The following is a 7,594-nucleotide window of genomic DNA, read 5'->3' on the forward strand; positions in this document are numbered from 1 at the left end:
GATGATATAAATATTGAGGTAAAATATCTGAGGAAGAATCTTCAAGAAGTTTCTACAAGGTCAAAATGACTTATGGAGTTGGAACAATTTCCAAGGTGACAATTGATGTGAGCTAATGTCGGTAGGAGAAAACATAGAATGAATGGATAGATTTATTTTAATCAATATGGATCATTTTATTTAGGTTTAGTGTTTTATGATTAAGGAAAATTATACTTAAAAATAAAGAATCTAGTAGGTTGATTGTTGGTTGCAAGAGGAATGCAAAGTTGGAGAAGGTTGTAATCACAGATAAAGTTAAAAGACAGAGCATGGTATGTTGTTAATTTACAAAGGTTTATTGGATCCCATCTAGTAGAGTTAGTGAAAATTAAATATAATTCATTATATGTTACTCTTTAACTATTGAGAAAAAAAAACCTTAACCACGTGGATCCTAACATGTCCCTTTGTAAAATCCTCTAACCAGGTCACATTCTCAAAAGAGTAATTAAAATCATATAACTAGATTACTCCTATAAGGGTATAATACTTTATTAGGTCTCAAGGAAAATCCATTAAAAAAGTAGCACCTAACATTGTTGGTGTAACCCTTAACTGGGCAAGCTCCTAATGTACCATATTCCAAAAGAGTATACAATTTATGAGCATCGTTCTCACACTGTGGTTTTCACCCTAATTGGGTTTCTACAAGATATGTATGGTGTTATGATTGTGTTTATTTTTTCATGTTAGTTTAAAGTTTAATTTTCCTTTTGTGTTGATATGAACTTTAAGAGGTTAAAAGGCTAATCAGTTTGATAAGTTTGATTGGATGATAGTTAAAGTTTGATTGGGTGATTATCAATTTGCACCCCCTCCCCCCTTAGAAATAAATCCTATACCTTTAATTGGTATTAGAGAATTTTTTCCTTGATCCAAGAGTTTTAATAGCTAAGGGGACAATATCTTAAAGATCTATAGGAAGGACACACCCAAATTCTTAAAGGATAAGGACAATTTCAACATATGGGAAAGAAGAATGAAGTTACATCTGTCATGTCTTTCAAACATAGTAGTTGGCTACCTTACTACAAATTACACACCACCTACTATAAACCCTAAAAAAGATGAAAAAGGAGAAGAATTGGTCCATAAATTAGTGATGATAGAGATTGCAAGCACTCTACAAGATACAAGGTATGTTGATGTCAATGATAGGGACAATGCTAAGGACATATGAGATAAACTGTTGAAGGTACATGGAGGTGATGAAGATGTATTAAAAGATAAGGTTGATAGTATCAAAGGAAAATATGATGAGACGAGGATGGTCAAAAAATTGCTTAGTATGATACAAGGTTGAAATAGATTATTGCTACCATTAGAGGAGCTAGAGAAAAACTTAAAGATGGAGTTGTAAATAAAGTCTTAAGAACTCCTACACCTAGATATGAAATTAGAGTTTCTTGTATTCAAGATTTAAGGTTTGTTGTCTTGGTAAAGTCACATTGGATTCATTAGTTTTAAGTTTGACTTCATTTGAATTGAGTAATTTTGATTATAGTTTACCTTTCATTGAAACTTCTTTTCAAGATTCCCTAAAAATTGGTTCATCTAGAAAAGAAAAGTTTGTTGCTCATAGTCGAGATGACTATGATTATTTTTTGGATGAAGAGAAAGAGCTACAAGGACTTCAAGCTTTAATATCTAAGAGGTTTCTTAAAGGAAAAGGAAGATACAAAGGAAAGAATATTATTACTTGTTAGACATGTAGACATATTGGTCACTTTGCTCACAGTTTCCCTAACAAAGACAAGAAGGGTAATGAGAATGAAAAGAAAGATGGATTCAAGAAATTCAAAAACTACAAGGAAAAAAGAAAGAATTCATGATACATAGCTGAAGATGATGGGAGTAATAATAATTTTTTTTATGGGAATAGAAACAATGAAGAGATAGTGTTTGCTATTATAAAAGAAGATCCCTCTATCGACAGTGATGAACACAATGAAGAAAAGACATTAATTTCAAGCATGAACAATAATGATGTCTGGATTGATGATAGTGGATGCACAAAACATATCATGGGAGATAAGAATTTTTTTATTAAAATAGAAGAATGTGATGGAGGAATAATAAGACTTTGAAACGGTTCTCCTTACATCAGCAGTGGTAAAGGTTCTATTGATTTGAATGATAATACTACCTATGATGATGTTTTTTGGGAAAATGGTTTGAAGCATAACTTGTTGAATGCATCTTAGTTGAATAATAAAGGATTAATATTTGAGTTTAGTAATGAAAAGAGCAAGTATTAGGAAATTATCATGAATTAATTGATACTGGTGAACTAACAAGAGGTAATATTTCCAAATTAAAAACTTCTCCTTGACATTGTTTGATTGTAAAATTAGAGGAATACTAGTTATGTCATAAGAGGTTTTTGCATCTAAATTTTGATAATACGATTAAATGTTCTAAAATAAAATGTGTGAGAGAAATAGCTACAGTGGTTAAACTTGAGAATGCAATGTGCAAGGAATATCAATTTGGAAAGATGACTAGTTCAAGCTTTACCAACAAAATTTATTCTTTAGGGACAAGACACTTTATGATTATGACATCTAGGATGTGAAAGGATTATATATGAAAAATCTAATGAAGAGGTGTCTTAAGGACCTAAGGATTCACTTGGTGTTCTAATTAAACTTTAGATGGGGTGACTTGTCAACCTATTATTAGGATTAGAGAGACATAAATAACAATTATATGAAAATATAACCAATATCACAAAGGAATCAAGCACATATATTCCAATAAAAGACACAAATATTTAATGTGCTTCACCCAATTCTTGGGTTAAATTCATCAAACAACAAGTCCACTATTGTTATCTAGTGATTTTAATCTGATTACAAACTATAATCCCTTGATTTTCAATACTACCTCAAGAAGCTCATAAATCATCATACCTAATAAAATATCTAACCCTAAGCCATTTTATAAGAGAATTATATCACTTATGAAATTAGGGCTAGAATATCTTGACTGATAGAAAAAATAACTCTTGGCACCTTTTATAATCATAAAGTCATTTTTGGTCTTACATGGTGCTACCCCTTGACCTCTCTCAATATAATGATAGGGAGCACATTTGGGGTGTTGCCCCTTGACCCAGAAAGGGGTGTTTCTCCTTGACCCCATCACGAGGTTGCTTCCTCCAAATTTCCATAGAAAAATATAGGGGAAACTGCATCGAACGAATTGGGAAAAATTAACCTCTAATTCTGATTAGGATGTAAATGAAGATAATCGCTGACTTGGAGAGTGATCAAACACTTACAAAAAGAACCTCCTACTTGGAGACAAATCATAGTACTAATAAACCTATAACTCCCACTAAAATGTAAAACCATACTAGCCTTTATTGTTATTTTATTTTGTTTAGACTAGAAGATCAACCAAAGCTAGAGAGGAGTTCAAATTCTCCCTTGCCACTACCTATGTGAACATATCTATTATATTATCATGTATATATCTTGTTGAACTTTAATTGTCCATCATCCAAAATTGACCAAATAAAATGGTTTCACATTTGTATGTGTTTGATCTTTGAATGTAGAGAATAATTCTTGGCAAGATGAATGACACTCTAGCTATATGCAAACTAATAATTGTCCATTTGTGGGTGCCCTAACTATTCCATAAAAAAATTGAATCATCTCCTTGGCTTCCTCTATAGAGGAAACATACTCTTTCTTTGTAGTGGATAAAGAATTCACCTTCTATAAAGGAGAAATCCAACTCACTACCATCCCACCAATAGTAAATACATATCCTATAACACTCCTCCTGGTATCTAGATCCCTTGCAAATTAGTATTAGATCCCCTAAAATGTAAATATTTATTAAGTGTACCTCTCAAATTTCTAAGGATCCTCATCTACTAATTTTCATGGCTTAACCTAAGTCAGCCCTAGTAGACCACATTTTAGAGTCCATCAAGGGCCTCTAAGGCCTTCAAAACTGAACCTAAAGTTTTTATACCAAATTGTCATACCAAAAATCCATAAAAATTCATGAATACTCATGATATAGTACTAAGCCTCAACTGGTAGGCTGATATATCCAAGATGAACCTCCACCTTTGAAATTAGGACATTTCAAATTCATATGACTAACTTACTAAGTAGAAAGCCTCCATAGACAATAACCATACACTAAGAAAAACCTTATTCAAGAAACATAAAGGAAATGTTTTTGGGTAATGCAAGATTTCTCTTACACCTAGGATGCTCCTACATCACACACCTAGGGTAATTTGAGAGGTGACCTCATCATGTCTCAAGTAGTGAGATGAAAACCAAGAGTATCAACATCCTCCCTTTCTAGCCATGATGAATCTTCTACTGCTCAGTTTCTATTTGACTAGATACTCTTCATATGTTCTATTCATTGTACTTCTACCAACACAAGTATCCAGTATCTCCTCAATCTCCTTATTAGCTTAAGTAGTTGCCAAAATACTCCATTGCACTTATGCAAGTTCATCTCCATCACCTCCTTCATGATATTCTACTATATCTAAAATGTTAAATAATGGTGAAATATTATGTTCAATAGGCAAATCTACTTCAAAGACATTTCTAGAATCATGTTTTTTTAGTACTTTGATTGGTCCAAACTTCTTCATTTTTAGCTTATTATATGTACCCTCTAGAAATCTCTCCTTTCTAAAATGAGCCACAACTTCATCCCCAATATGAAATTTATTATACCTCATTTTCACATCTTCCTTAGCCTTGTATTGTATATTAATCATTGTAATGTGCTTCCTCACCCCCTCATGTACGTTCTTCAAATGCTCTGCAAAATCCTCTACTTCAACACTACTTATTTGTCATTTATCCAACTTTGTTAACTTAGAAGCATTTCTAAGACCGCTCCCATATACAATCTAGAATGGTGATTTACAAATACTCCTATTGATAAAATTATTATATGAAAATTATGCCTATGTTAAAATTAGATTCCATCCTTTGGCTTATCTCACACCAAACATCTCATCAAATTCCCCAAACTCTAATTCACCACTTTTGTCTGTCCATGAATCTTTGGATGATGTGATGAGCTGATTCAAATATAACTTCAAGTTCTTCCATAATGTATTCTGTAAATACCCAACAAAACTTGGTATTTCGATCTGAAACTATGTTCTTTGATAAACTATGGGGTCACACCACCTCTTTGAAAAATAACTCGGCCACGTGAAAAATATCACTAGTATTCTTGCAGGGAATAAAATGTGTCATCTTTGAAAACATGTCAACCACTACAAAAATTGAATCATGTCCTTGTTGAGTCCTTGGTAAACCAAGAAAAAAGTTCATGCTGACATCCTCACACAACTTCTCTAGTACATGTAATGGCTAATACAACCTCATATTTTTCTTCACTCTTTTTTCCATTTGACATACTCTACAACTCTATAGAAACTTTTTGACATCTTGATGCAATTGTGGCTAGCAATAATTCTTAGAAACCAAAAATGGTTTCATTTCTACCAAAATGTCCAACCAATCCTTTACTTTGCTTCTCCTTGATGAGATTGTCTCTCGTAGAACTTATTAGTATGCACGAATGACTTCCTTTGAAGAACATACCATCCTAAATTATGAAATCCAACCACTTTGTCCTTTCAAGTGTAACAAGTTATATACAAGCTTTACTAAATCAAGATCTTCTAGATACAAACTTGTGAATTCCTTGAACCCAAACACCTTAATCTGCATCTTTTTTAGCAAAATTTTTCTTCTACTAAGAGCATCTGCAACTTTGTTAGACTTCCTACTCCTGTGTTTCAAAAAAATGTACAACTCTACAAAAACTCAACGCATTTCAAATGTCTTGAGTTTCATGTTTCTTTACTTTTCAAATATTGAAAAGCTTGATGATCAGTATACAAAAAGAACTCCGTAGGAAGAAGATAGAGTACCTTCTCACTAAAATAGGCAATATGTATGCCTTATTGAGTCAAAATAACTCCTATTGTAGTACCAATAGCATCATGGTCTACTTGAAACACCTTATTAAAATTTAAAAGTGCTAAAATAAGATCTTTTGTAAATTTCTATTTCAACAGATTAAAATTTGTATGTATCTACTCCTATAGTCTACTTAGACCCTTTTCTATCCCCTCATTGTTTTAGTCAATGGTCCACAAATACTGATAAAGTCTCTGATAAGTTTTTTGTAAAAATAAGCCAGTCCATGAAAAGATCTTACCTTAGTATCAATTCTTGGAGTAGGCCATTCTCAAATAGCCTTCACTTTTTGAGGGTCCATTTTTAGACCTTCTCTTGAAACTACAAATCCCAAGTACACCAACTACTTCTTCACAAAACTAAACTTCCTTATATTTATCAGTAACTTTTCTTCTGTCAACTCATCAAACACATCATGAATATGCATTATATGATCCTCTAATGTCTTACTAAAGATCATAGAATAATCTATGTAAACGATGATAAACTTACCCATAAATTCCTTCAGTACCTCATTCACGAGTCGCATGAAAGTGCTTGGTTAATTGCTTAGTCCAAAAACATGACTAACCACTCATTCAATCCTTCCCTTGTCTTGAAGGTAGTCTTCCATTCATCTCTTTCTTTGATTTGAATATGATGGTACCCAATCTTTAGATCTATCTTTGTGAAATACACAACTCCACTCAAACAATCCATAATATCATCCATCCTAGAAATGGAAATTTATACTTTATTGTGATCTTATTGATAGCTCAAGAATCCTTAGACATCCTCCATTCTCCATTATTATTTGGTGCTAATAATTCTAGTACAAAATATGGACGCAGACTCTCTCGAATCAACCTTTCTACAAAAACTCATGCACTTGTTTGTTTAACTTTTCACTTTCTGGTGGTGTCACTCTGTACACTTCTTTATTTGGAAAAATGGGCCATGGAATTAAGTTCATCTAATTATTGATCTTCCTCACTAGTGGTAATCCATTAGGTAGAATATTAGACACAATATTTGGAATCTCTTCCAACAAATCTACAACTTCTACAGGCACCTCTTCTACTTCTTCTTTACCATCTTTTAGAATTATAGCATAATACATATGCTTATGCCTCATACTTTCTAGGAAATTATTGCCATCAAAAAAACATATTTTTACATCACTGCATAATTTATCTCCTTTTTCCTACAATGGATTCATCTTATGTTTCACTTCATCCTTTGTTAGAGTGTAGGTTTTCACATGACCATCATGTACAACACACATGTCAAACTTCCACAACCTACCTCAAAATATATTACATATGTCCATAGGTATGATATCACAAAGTACCTAATCTTGATAGCTTCTAATCTTGAACTTCACTAGGAACTACTCATTGACCATGATCTTCTGGTCATTTTTCACCCATGCAATATAATATGAATGTGGTGTTTCTGCCTCTTGAGCTTTAACTTCATGACCATCTTTTCTAACACCAAATTGTCAATTTTTCTACCATCAATGATCACATCAAAATACTTATCTTCACACTTGCACCTTGTGTGAAACAAGCTCCTCCTTTGATCTA

Source organism: Cupressus sempervirens, chromosome 9, assembly GCF_028749045.1.
Source record: "Cupressus sempervirens isolate cs-2001-9-10 chromosome 9, ASM2874904v1, whole genome shotgun sequence".
In the NCBI taxonomy this organism is placed as follows: domain Eukaryota; kingdom Viridiplantae; phylum Streptophyta; class Pinopsida; order Cupressales; family Cupressaceae; genus Cupressus; species Cupressus sempervirens.